This window comes from Felis catus, chromosome A2, assembly GCF_018350175.1.
Source record: "Felis catus isolate Fca126 chromosome A2, F.catus_Fca126_mat1.0, whole genome shotgun sequence".
Classification (NCBI taxonomy): Eukaryota; Metazoa; Chordata; class Mammalia; order Carnivora; family Felidae; genus Felis; species Felis catus.
In genome coordinates, this window is record NC_058369.1 from 98,870,366 (window position 1) to 98,883,833 (window position 13,468).

Here is a 13,468-nt window from a genome sequence, read left to right on the forward strand (position 1 = left end):
ATAAAATGGCATTGATGTATGTCCACCAACATTATTTCCTAGTTAAGAAAATATGGACGCAAACTCAAAGAATTCCAGTTTCCCTAAATTATCCAGAGATGTGGAAGTATGTGGCTACTTAAAAACACCATTCTTACTGCTCTTAGAATTTCAGTTATTCTGAAGAAGGAGCTATTATTTGTTATATATATATATATATATATATATATATATATATATATATATATATATTAAGTTTGGTACTCTTTTCTTCTTAAAGAAAGAAAATAGGGAAATGAGATATACCGTAACAAAGGCAACTGGTTCCTCTTCTGAAAGTTCCTGTGTAGGTCTCTGGCCATACTTCGTATTTTGACTTTCATGTGTTTCTTCTCTTCACAAATATTGATCTCCTATATCAGATATTCAAACTGTTTTATGGGTTCTAGTGCCTTTCCAATATACCTCTCATTCCATCAATCATGTCACCCACCTCACCTTACTACACAACACTTCGCTCTTCAGTTTCTGGTATCTACTTTGGTTTTCACAACAATCTTTGTGAGGTAGGACTACCAGATACTGTGTGCCTTTCCAGTTTACCTTCAATGTGAAAAGTCTTGCTTCTTATAATTAGTGTATTTATAAGAAAATTAATTGTGCTTCAAGAATTTTATAAAGACCAGTGAGATACCAGAAGAAATGGTAAGGTTGTACAAAAACAGATTGAAGAATTTTTTATGTAAGAGTCAGAGCCATCTTAGATATACAGCAAAATAAACCTGGAACCCAGCTAATGAGAAAGAGGGTGGCATATGTGAATGCCATAAGAATCCTAGAACTGCACATAAAACAATGCCATATTAGGTGCCTTGGCCTCTTCCTTGTTTCGTGCAAGCCTCTTAGGTCACACTCACATTTCCACTGGCCAAAACTAGTTATGACATCCCAAACTAATTATGGCACTGAGAAATACAGAGGAGTGTGTAGAGTGTTTGGTGAATACTATCTGCTATGCACGTACAGAATGATTTTGATTCTCAGAGAGTCAGAGCTGAAAAAGATTTTAGACAATATCTAGTGTGGTTTATTTCCCTATAGAAACAGAGGTTAGAGCCATTGCATGACTTGGCCAAAGTTGCATACCCGAAGAGTGGCAGAGGGATGAGTCGCTTTCATAATAACTGGTATTTATTAAGCTTTTGTTATGCTAGGCAGTACGTGAATACATGTGCCTTACCTCCCTAAGCCCTCCCACTAACCCCATGAGACAGTCACTATTCTTATCTTCATTTTAAAGATGAGAAAATTAAAGCTTAAAGAAGACAAGTGAAACAACTAAGGTCACACAGTTAATACATGGTAGAAGGGAGATTTAAACCCAGACTGCCTATGATCAAAATGCCAACATGCAACCTATAACTTGTGGGCCACTCTTTTGGCTCTGGTCTCCAAATCCCGCTTCAGACTGCATGGCCAACGGACTGCATGGCTTTGGGATTAAATATAAAAGTCTTCATGAAAAAACGATGCTACAGGAACTTTAAAACCGAAATTGCTCCAATATCCTTACTTGTCTAGAAGACATATCAAAGTTGCTTGTGAAAGCAGAGGGCAAGCAGTGCTGACACACATAGGCAAATTGTACTGTATTATCAGGCTGTTTCTTGTAAGGCATATGAGTATTTTCTATCTCATGAGAAGTGGCCATTACAGAGCACCGGGTAACAAACATTAGCATATGCCCACAAGGTAGATGAATAGAGAAAACAAACGTTGCAGTGTATGTTTAAGAGGCAAATATAAGGGCCCCTGGGTGGCTCAGCCGGTTAAGCATCCGACTTTGGCTCAGGTCATGAACTCGCGGTTTCTGAGTTCAAGCCACGCTATCAGGTTCTGTGCTGACAGCTTGGAGCCTGCTTTGGATTCTGTTTCTCCCTCTCTCTCTGCCCCTCCCTTGCTCATGCTCTGTCTCTCAAAATTAAATAAATGTTAAAAAAAAAAGAGGCAAATACAAAATCAGGGTGTCTGGGTGGCTCAGTCAGTTAAGCATTAGACTTCATTCACCTCAGGTCATGATCTCACAGCTCATGGGTTTGAGCCCCGCGTCAGGCTCTGTGCTGACAGCTCAGAGCCTGGAGCCTGCTTTGGATTCTGCATCTCCCTCTCTCTGCCTCTCCCCCGCTGGTTCTCTCTCTCTCTCTCTCTCTCTCTCTCTCTCTCTCTCTCTCATAAATAAACATTAAAAGTAAAATAAAAAAAAAAAGAAGAGGCAAATACAAAATCAAATATCACAGTCTTCTTGTGAGTCTTGTTCTTCCATGTGACAGCAATGCTTGGAGTTTCAGTTATAATTGTTCACATCTGCTCAATTAATTCAGGGAGTAGGCACCAACGCCTAGAGTTTTTGTTTTTGTAAGTTAGATATTTTGTCATGAACACAAAATTCTTTGTTTATAGTGAAAAAGACAAAGATAGATTACAAAATTGTTTCTAATTAAGATTAAATTATATGACGTGCTTAGCACGGTACCTGCAATACAGTAAGCACTCAATAAGCAGAAGTTGATGCTATTGTTCTTCTTCTTCCTCTTACACATCTTAGCCAGAGAAGCACTACAGAATCAGTTTTCCCCTACTTTCAACCTCTATGTCATTGCAAAATTCTTTACACCAGTACAGAGTGAAAGTTTCACTGAGGGGAGGTGGGGTGGGACATAAAACTACCCATCTTATTTATTTAACTGAAATGATTGCTTGCCTGTGTGAATTCACCAAATTGCCAGGTGGTTTCAGACCTGGCTTGCAGTTAGAGGCCACCAGTAGGAAGGCATGGGCCCACATAGCTTTTAAAACATATGGATACAAGCCAGGAGAAACATGAGATAATTAACTGAATATCAGTCCAAATAACTGTTTTGGAGGAAAAATAAGTTTCTGTTATCTAGTCTTGATGAGGTCTCCTGGGGAAGGAAACATGCTGTCCAGGAAAAACCCGTGTCGTTGCCATCAGAAGGGTGGTAGGAGTTCCAACTCTTGTTATTAACTTGTTAAGAACTTTACTTTCTTCAGAAGTGTCTGGTCTGATTTTTGTTTTGTTTTGTTTTGGGTTTTGTTGTTGTTGTTGTTGTTTAGTGTTAAAGGGGTAGTTATTTTGAGAGTGCTAGGCCATATTAAAGGGCTTTAAAAATAATTCCATATTCATATAAAACCCCATCATAACATAAGTGAGGTCTAAAACGTCAGTTATGTAAGATACTGAGTAATTTTAGTGTGTGATAAATGCAAGAAGTTCCAGGGCCCAAGTATACCATCCATATTTGCCTTTGACCTGCTGAAGTTTGAAGTCTTAAAGTTTCTCAGTTACATGGACAGTTTGGACCAGGAAAATATTCAGGATTCAGGAACCCATTTTCCTCTTCCTGCTTTTCTCAAGTTGAGATTATTTCCTCTTTTCCTTTCTGTATTCACCTTCTTTTTATCCCACCCAAATAAACTTTAGCTTTCTTTGATTGAGATGGGGCTGATCAGAGTCTGGAAGTCATTGCCAATCATCGTATATCCATTTTGACCCTATAGAGTGACTTTCACTGTATTCCTTTAAATAGGTTAAGAAAGTTTTACATAGTCAATGTGTAATGGAATAGAGAAAAGTTTATTCTGCTGATTGTGTTAAGGGAAAGCACCACATTTATTGAAGGAAATAATTTGACATGCTGCATTCCATGTTTTGCATGAACCGAGAGAAGGAATTGTCATTGCTGCTGCAGGGATGGTGAGGTTTGAGGAGGGGTATAGGGTGGAGAGAACACAGAAAGGAGAAAACAAGAAAAGACAGTAAGAAGAAAGGGGCTTAGGAACTATCAGAATGTCCTTCTCTAGGTTCCCAGTAATCCCTGGATCTTCCATATGTGTACCAAGTCCCAATATATCCTTGAAGTCATTGGAAATGATTTGTGGAAATCTGGGAAGAGTTTAAATTCCAAATATGGGTTTCCACTTGGCTCATATAGGAAAAGCATAGATAAACACAGACATCTAGACCCCCTCTGACATCTGACTTATTTGTGAAATGTCCCAATGCTACTTAATAATTACTCTTGGCCAAGTCATTTAAAATGTACACTGGAATCTCTATGAAATGGTCTCAGTTTAACATCAACTTTGAGTGTGGGTTCATATAATCCATAGAAAGCATAATTTATGTCTTCTGTTTGACCTAATTCTAGAATATGGTAAACTTTTGAGACTTAGAACTGAAAATACTACTTTCTTTAAATCCTTTTAGATTAGAAACTAAGACAGAATCCAAGATAGGTTCCTCCACTGCACATCAAATAAGTAGAGGTCTATGGAGTAGCATCTTGGAATTCTTAGAACTCTTTGCATGAAATTGAAACTGCAGAGAACGCCATTTTATGGAAATAAATCCATCCATGGCTATTGCATATAAATTTTCTACTTTGTTCTTTTTTTTATCATTCCATCTAATTTATTAGATTATATTTTATAGTATTAGGTTATTATTTTTTTCAATATATAAAATTTATTGAGAATTTTTTATCATTCCATCTAATTTATTAGATTATATTTTATAGTATTAGGTTATTATTATTATTTTTTTCAATATATGAATCTACTTTGTTCTTAAGCCATAGAAGGCATATTATTTTCAGCTCTTGGTCTACATTGAGTTGATGCATATGGAAAAAAGCTCACTTTAATAGTATATAAATATTAATTATCTAGGTTATTAAAACATTACTGACAACCAATGGTTAATACTTTGCCCCAATACCACCTGGAAGATATCACACATTCTCATCAGCAACAGTGACTTCCCAAGGCAAGATACTCCTTTAGGAAATGGGTTAAGGAGGGGAAGAAAGAGGGACACCTGTCCATTAGAAAGAAAATGTGTGAGGAGCCAACCTAAAACCAAACCAATTGGAATTTTCAGGGCTTTGTTTATAGTTAAAAATAGCTCCTCCTGCTCATCTTGAGAATCTGACTGTTATGAGTTGAATTGTGCCCCCCCAAAACTCATGTGTTGAAGTCCTAACCTGCTAGTATCTCAGAATGTGACTTTATTTGGAGATAGGGTCATTATAGAAATAATTAGGTTAAAATGGAGTCTATAGGGTGAACCTTAATCCAGTATGACTGGTATCATTATGAAAATGGAAAATCAGAAGACAGAGGGAAGACAATGAAGATACAAGGGAAACAAAACAGGTGTACATGAAGATGGCCATCTATAAGCCAAGAAATGTCTGGAACAGGTTCTTCCCTTTCAGCCCTCAGAAGGAACCAACTCTGCCAATATCTTAAATTTGAACTTCTAGTCTTCAGACCTAGGAGATAAAACATTTCTATTGTTGAAGCCACCTGTTCTGTGGTGAGTGTTACAGAAGCCACCCAGTCTGTGGTATGTGTTACAGCAACCAGTCAGCCTGTGGTATGTGTAATGGCAGTCCTAGCAAACTAATACACTAACGTTCCGTCATTGAGGAAAACAAGAGGTACAAAAATAACTATGTTTCAGTTATCATAATTTGGTGAGTAGGAAACTTCTAGAAGATAAATCATGAAATTTGCTCTAGGTGACTGACGTCCAATGGGTAGGCTTCACTACGACTACAGGTAAAAAAACCATTCATTCATTTATAATTTTAAATACACCATTCCATTTATATTGCAAAAATAATACAATTGTAATATTGTGTTACTCCAATTCTGATATTTTCCCTACAGATTTTTGTTTATTAAGAATTTATAAGTTGTTTTTAAACAATAAATTTATAAATTGTTTATTAAGAAATTACAATTATAATATGTTACTCCAATTCTGATATTTTTTCTACAGATTTTTGTTTATTAAGAATTTATAAATTTATATTAAGAATTTATATTCAGAATCCCACCACCTTAATAAATCAATGTTCTTATTTTTTTTTTGTTTAATCTTTGTTCTGATCTAGAAGCATACCTAATTTCATTAGATTTAATTATAGTATAGAAGCAATTTTGTAGTTCGATTTTCCCCTTTAACAATAGTCCTCAACCTGGGTATTTTTCCACACTCCGCTCAAAGACTGGGACTTTTGGCAATATCTGGAGACATTTTTAGTTGCCACAGCTGGGGTGGTGGTGCTATAAGCATCTAGGGGTAGAGATCAGTGGTGCTGATGAACATCCTACAGTGCACAGAAGGGCCCCCCACTCCCAAGGACAATGATCTGCCCCTGAATGTCAATAGTGTTGAGGTTGAGAAACCTTGCCTTTTAATAAGATATCTCAAGTGTTTTCTATATTGTTGCTACAGGGTCTTCATAATCTCTACTTTTATGGCTGCAAAATATTCTATTGATTGATATGTTTAACCAATAAACATATAATGTGTTTAGATGGTTTCTAACTTTTCACTATTCTAAATAATAGTGCAAGTATCTTTTAATTTATATAGATTTTTATATGATATTGAAGAAGCACATATATATTTATATATAATATATATATATATATACTCTCTCTATATATAGAGAGAGTATATATATATATATAGAGAGAGAGTGCATATATATATATATATATATATATATATATACTTTCCTTTCTAAGGAAACACTATTGTTTTTCTGTGCTGCTTGAAAACTTTGACACCTGAGATCCAGGATTGGCCCCAACTCTTCTTCACACCTAAAGAAGGAGTAATCTTATCAAAATTTCTGTTTTCTAAGACCATTAAATGCTCATTATTTCATTGTAGAGGTCACCTTGGCTTAGTTTTCATTGATTCAATCATGACCGTTCCTCGCAATGCAGCCAGGTAAGATCTACTTGATTCCTGTGCACTCCTAACTCACACAAAATCTAGAGTTAACTTATCACAGGCTAACTTCTTAAAGAAGCTTCTCCCTTTGCCTTTGAAATAATGTAAAAGTTCTTTCACATTACAAAAGAATAACACGACAAATTACAAAGCACTAGCCTTGAACGTCTTAAGAGTATTAAAATGTGAGTAGGTTGTTAGCCAGAACAAACAAACAAGGACCTTCATCCTTTATTCTTGCTACTAAAAACTCCTCTCCAATCACTTAGACATTGCATCAAAGATAAAACACATAGTTAAAGATGATGAAAGGTGATTTTTCGGTGGCCCTGGGAAATAAACCACCACTTCACACCCTGTGCACACCCTCAGACACTCCTAACTAAGCAAAAGATTGTGATAGCCAGCTTTATGGGCAGGAGATATCCAGCACCACCTGCAGGAATGGAACCAGAATGGAGATGGCTGCTAAAAGATGGCTGCTAAAAGATGAACAAAGGTAGAGTGACAACACAGGTAGAAAGAAACTTGCAGTCACTGGCCAGATGGGAAGGGCACTATTCTAACATTAAGACTTGGAATTGGACTGTTCTAGCTATTGGTTATATTGATTACTTACATATTGGTTACATTGCCCTCATCACGATTGGCTACTGAGGTACATCCTAACTACTTACCTTTAACCTTTGACCCACAATTCCTATTTCCATGGATTCCCAGAAACCAGGCAGCAACAGCAGAGGACAAACTCCAAGGCTTGACTGTCCTCAGACATCTCAGATTCCTCCTGTTTTGTTTTAAAGCATGCGTTAACAGTCAGAATTTCCTAGAGAGAAGGGACAACTCTGGTAAACTTGACATTAGATTCTATCAGAACCATCTCATATAATCCATAAAAACAAGTGCCAAGCATAAAAATAAGTCAACATACTAAGTTAGAATAAATGAAAAGCCAGATTTAAAGTAAAATTCAAAGGTAAGTGGAAATTTCTGTTTACTTTAAATTATCAACAAAACCAAGTACAGATATTTTTAACATCTATACATTATTTTTAAAAATGAAAATATGAAGCAAATTAATTAGAGATTCATCTACATGACAATATTTTATGTCAGGCAATGAAGAGGTGTTAAAGGACAATTTGTCATGCCATATGCTTAGATCCCTTGTAGGTTTCTTGAGGGAGGGGTTATAAAAGAAGCATAACAAAATAAAAACCAAACTATTTTATGTGTAAAACTGTTGTTTCACTACTTAAGGTATTGTTTGCTTAGCCTTGCTTTCCCCTCAAAAAGCAAGGGTTTGTGTGCACGTAGTTTATTTTGGGAAGTGGTCTCAAGAAATAGCAGCAGAGCCTGGATGGCTCAGTTAGTTAAGCATCCAACTTCAGCTCAGGTCATGATCTCATAGTTGTCTCGTGAGTTTGAGCCTGGCGTCAGGCTGTCTGCTGTCAGTGCAGAACTGGCTTTGGATATTCTGTCTCCCTCTCTCTCTGCCCTTCCCGCCCACTCAAAAATAAATAAACAATTAAAAAAAAAAAAGGAAAAGAAAGCAGCAGAGGGCAGTGGATAGTAAAGGACAGAAAGAGGGGGAGCCAGCACAAGGGTGTTTTCTTGGGTTGGTCACTGCTGTTGACATCTGGGACTCTCTGACAAGCAGTGTAGACTGGGCCTCAGAGTGGATTACCCAGGAGATGGAAAAAGGGGACATGGGGCCTTTTCCCACTAGCCTGTATCCCTCATTGGTCAAGAGTTGCCCTATGAGTATTAACTCCCTTGTGTTTCCTGGCTGTACACGTGAGAGTGTATGACAGATTCCCAAAGGGTCCTTCAAGGTGGTGGCAGAAAAACCATAGGTCAGAAAGCAAGAGATAAGTGGTGGAACCAATGTGAGGTACTATCAGGATGTACCTGTGAGCAGATGTACTGGCTGCAGCAATGTCTGCAGTAAAAGGTGAACCCAGGGGAAAAGTCCACTACATCTCACATGCTAGTCCTAACTGACTTGTAGTGGCTGCTGGGAGTCTGATATTGAGAAGAAGCCATAAGCAAAGAACTCAATGTCTGTGAGGTAGGAGATACGGCATTTTTCAAGTTTATCTTCATTTTATGTCATCTGGATATACAGAGTCAGAACTTTGTCTTCTTGCTTCCATCTTTGAAAGGAATGAAGTTAAGGAGGAGTGTAGCTAATGGAGCAGCCAGAAACCAACACGACTTAGTTTTAAGATGCTCTTCCTCATAGGAATGTTTAGATACCGCTATAAGATGTAACACAGAACGAAATTCTTTTGTCAGTGTCTAACAAAACAAATCTTTCATGAGTTGGATTGGCAGAGAAGAACCAATTCCTTTGGATTCATTTCCTTTGGATTAAAGAGAATAAACTGTAAGAAGCAGGGCAATGAGTGATTTCCGCATAAGTATCATCAGAAGGTGACATGATATTGACCTTTTAGAGAAGAAAAAAGAAAAAAAATGTGGGTTATGCATAATTCATAGATTTCTGAGTCTTCTAGCATTCTGGGCACATGTCTTATTTGAGCTACATCCCCATGCCATATAGTGTTGGGAAGGTCGGCTCCTTCTCTACTGCTTGTGAGGTTCCTTGGATGGGAGAAGTACACATCCTTCAGATTGCTTTTTGTTGTATGTCCCCCAGAATGCCTTCCCTCGCTTTACCTCTGCCACCCATGTATGTTTTGTTAACACTCTTGCTTGCTGACTTCTGTCTCCTTCCTTCAGGCACAAGCCACTCTCTCTTTCGTTCCCCATAGCAGCTCTATCACAAAGCTGTATTGTCACAGGATTTTTAAAAAGATTTGGGGATAACAGAGAGATGAAGAAGGTACCTGGATGACTGACTTCATTATTCCTAAAGAACTTGGCCAGTTTCTCTACAGGGAAATCTATTAGCTGACATCTTTCTCTGAGGCCACAAATGCCTCAGGTTCCTGGGGTCTGCAAATTCCCATCTTCCCACTTCCTACATTTTGTGGGGCCCCTAATACTTTCTTTCCTTCTAGCTGCCACGGGACAAGTTGAGAATCCCTGTAATTTTATCATGCAACACAATCTAGCTCCTGCCTTTTCTCAATATCATTCTTTCAGACTAGCCCACAGGCAGTTCTTCAACAGAATGACAATAAGATTCTGAAACAAATCTTCCCAAAGAAAAGTGATAAATCCTGCTGCTCAGTTCAAAACACAGCTCTAGTGTTCTCACTTAAAAACAATTTTTACGGCAATTTTATTTTCCTTGTATATAAACAAAAGTGCAATTCTCCCAAATAAGCCTGCACCTAGTTTAAGTTTGAACCCTAAGGAATATTGCAGAGAAATGTCAGAATTTTGGAGAGCCACAGAGGGTGAGGCTGGTGGAAAAAGATTTTTTAATGGAAGAATATTTAAACTTATCTCCAAACCAGAACAGAGGAGGGACATGAGGACTTTCCCACTGCTGCCCAGAATACTGGAGAGAACGAAGTGTGGGAAATTATAATTATGATGACTTTATAGACAGATTTAATGGCTTAGGGATGTCATGTGCAATAAAGCAAAGACATTTTAAAATACATTGAGTATTTAACCAGGTAAAATAAAGGGTGAATAGAAGAAACACGGAACAGTATTAATTAAAGTCTTGCGTTGTGAACTAAGACCTTAAACCTTTTACACTGGGATTAGAAAGTCCAGTTATTTCCCCCAAGAGTTTGCTCCCCATTCCAACTTGAAATGAAATAAACCCCTGATGTGGGAGGTAGAATTTGAGAGGATTTACTTCTTCTCAAGTTGGAGGGAATATGGAAAAAGCAAACCTTTCTTATTAATGCTCAAAGGAAACAGGTGTTTTATTTGGCATTGCTGCTGATGAATAAAAGAGATTACGAGTGACAGAGAAAGCTACCTGTGTTACCAAATGTAAAATCACAGCACTCTTTGGGGCCCTGAGTAATGAATCGTGTTTAGGCCAAGGGAAAGACTGCATCCCAAACCATAATGCATGTGCTGAAATTAATTAAAGCTATAGAGGAAACCTAAATGGGCTGTAAGCAAATATTGACTCTATTAGAACATTTCCAATGTCCTCAGTGAGAGGTAAACTAGGAAGAAAAATGGTCTTGAAAGAGTGATTCTGAAATTAGATTAGTTTCAAGAAATACAACTGTATTCCCTTCAAAGTGATTTTCCAAGTCAACAATACTTCTAGAATTCTTCATAATACTTTGAAATGACACACTCTTCTGCACAGCACTCTTTTAGAAAATTGATTTTTATTCCTCAAACCAAACTTGCATTCAGCATAGCCAGGAACTCAGGGGCAGACATCTTTGTGAACAGCATTTTGCTCTATCATTCCTAAGAATCAGTAGTGAAGCAGCTCAGACTAAGGAGTGTGGGTTTGTGATTGGGCATGCCATGGGCACCAACCTCCCTGTGAGCTCCATAGCCAACTCTGCCATTCTGAAAATGAGTTGTGCTCGGCTCCTTGGAGATAAAGCCCCCTCCTTTTTTGCAGCAGAGTCCTTGCACAGTGGTATTAAGTAAATTCTGTGGCTTTGATTGTTCCCATCTACATGTTGTTTCTCAAGACGTCACACATCATATAAATTGCAATCTGTGGAAACCTTTGCTGGCACAGATAGCACTCCAGGTTTCACACCTGCTTTCCATCCTAATGCCTAGGACTCTGCCTGGCCCTGTTCTGGATGGTGCAACTGGCCAGCATCTAGCTTTTGCCCAGCATGCTGCCTCACAGAACTTTTCCCTCTGCTCTGTGCACTCTATCTCCAGGTTAAGCAATGCTCCATCTTCTTGCCAGCGTGAGTTCCCCAAACATTGTACCCTAGGTCAGCTTGGAGGTCCTGAACATTCTTGTCTCAGAGGAGAGCATGATTACTTCAGTCTGGTTAGAACACTGAAAAAGCCAAAGTCGGCTCTGCCATCTGTCAGCCTTGCCATGATCTTGTGACCTCTCACTCTGAGGATGTGATTAATGCTTAGACTTGTGCCACAGTTCCACCATCTAAGACCCACATCTTATCTGCCTCACGGCTACGTCTGGTTTGGAGTCCTCATCTTGATTACTCTTCTGCCCAAGTTTCTCTGGGACTGACTGGCAGTTCTGCTTCTTCCTACCCTCCTTTCCAGTGAATAGAGATCTTTCTTTAGGTACAAGTCCCCATGTCTGAGTGGCTGATGCCCACGAACAGACCAAACCAAGGCTAGTTTCCTTCCTGCCTGGCACATTTTCCTTATTTCACCATAGCCAGCACCCTCGTAGCAAGGTTGCTACTCCTCTGTGCCCACTTGCCTCAGCTCATGCCAATGGACTATAACCATGGCTTCTCCTTGTCCCCAGAGTCTTTCTGGCTCCTTGTCTTAGCCATTTTTGATTTTGCTTTTTTAATAGTGCCTCAACATCCAGTAACAATAACGTTATACAAGCTTTATAGAACACTTCTTAATTGCCAACATCAGGCTTATCATCTCTAAGTTTCATAACATCTTCAGGTAACGTCTCCTCATCCCATTTTGTAAATGAGAAAAATGAGTCTTGGAGACCATATAACCAGAAGGTGGCCGAGCTGGAATCAGGCTGGGTCTGCCATCAAAGCCAAGCTCCTCCATTTTACTAAACTGGCCCCCTTTGAGAAGAGCTGTAGTATTTTACCTTTAATCATCACCAGTACTGTTATCTTCATTTACAGGTGAGTATACCGAGACTCAGGGACCTCATGAGTGAGAAAGGCAATATACGAGTCAAATCTGACTCTGAAAACTTTGCTCTTACCACTACAGGCTGCTGTCTTCCACGATGGCACTCACTTTTTTGTAAGTTGCCTACTTGCTTCGTAAACACTCAGAGTTCAGCCTGCAACCAGTTTAAGTGCCTCTATCATAAAGTCTTTTGTTAAATAAATAAATAAATAAATAAATAAATAAAGTCTTTTGTTATTGCTTCTGAATTGTGGCTTTGGACAACTTCTTCCCTTCTGCTTTTCTGACTCCTTCTCAGCTTCCCCCTCCACTTGTCCTTGGAATGATTCATCTTTCCATCTTCTCTTCAGCAGGCATAGATTGTCCCTGAGGATGCTTACAGAACTTAAAATATCAGCCAGAATGCCAGCTTTAAATTACAGTGAGAAATGGAGCTATCAGGCTCTCTGGTGACTCATGTTTGTTGATCAGTACCCTCTCTCCCTGTGGGCAAATCTACGTGGGATGTTAAATTTATAATTGGGAGATGAATTGGAACAAGAGAAATTAGGTGAGGTGACTGAGTGTGACAGGTTACAATGGTCTGATGCATTCATTTCTGCATTTGGGATTTTGGTGCCACAGGCTTCAGCTGGTTAAATCCTTGGACTGGGACACAGACTCTCAGATGGTGCTCGTGTAGGGTGTTGAAAAGTTGTCACTGGGCCTGATATATCTAAACAACATGAAACTTTTTAGAACTGAGATGTGCAGTCAAAATGAAAATATTTATGGAATATGTGTAAGGTGTAAAGAATGAATGCAGTGAACATCCACTTATCTACTTTCTGGGGAGGAAACAGACTATCACCAAGAATGTTGAAGCTTCTTGTGTGTCCCATTTCTTTTCTCAAATAATTATGAGCCAGCAGTTAAATTATACACGTTTTGTGTTTA

General features: G+C 38.5%; 1 long non-coding RNA gene across 1 annotated transcript in view; it reads right to left on the reverse strand.

The window, feature by feature from the left end:
* Window positions 1-265: 265 nt before the first annotated feature.
* The window catches only part of LOC123383882, a 54,972-nt gene continuing 41,769 nt past the window's right edge, over window positions 266-13,468 (reverse strand). The window contains exons 2-3 of the long non-coding RNA XR_006594222.1: window positions 7,489-7,637; window positions 266-392 (exon numbers count right to left, since the gene is read on the reverse strand). This is a non-coding gene — a long non-coding RNA (uncharacterized LOC123383882). The remainder of the gene's footprint in view (window positions 393-7,488; window positions 7,638-13,468) is intronic.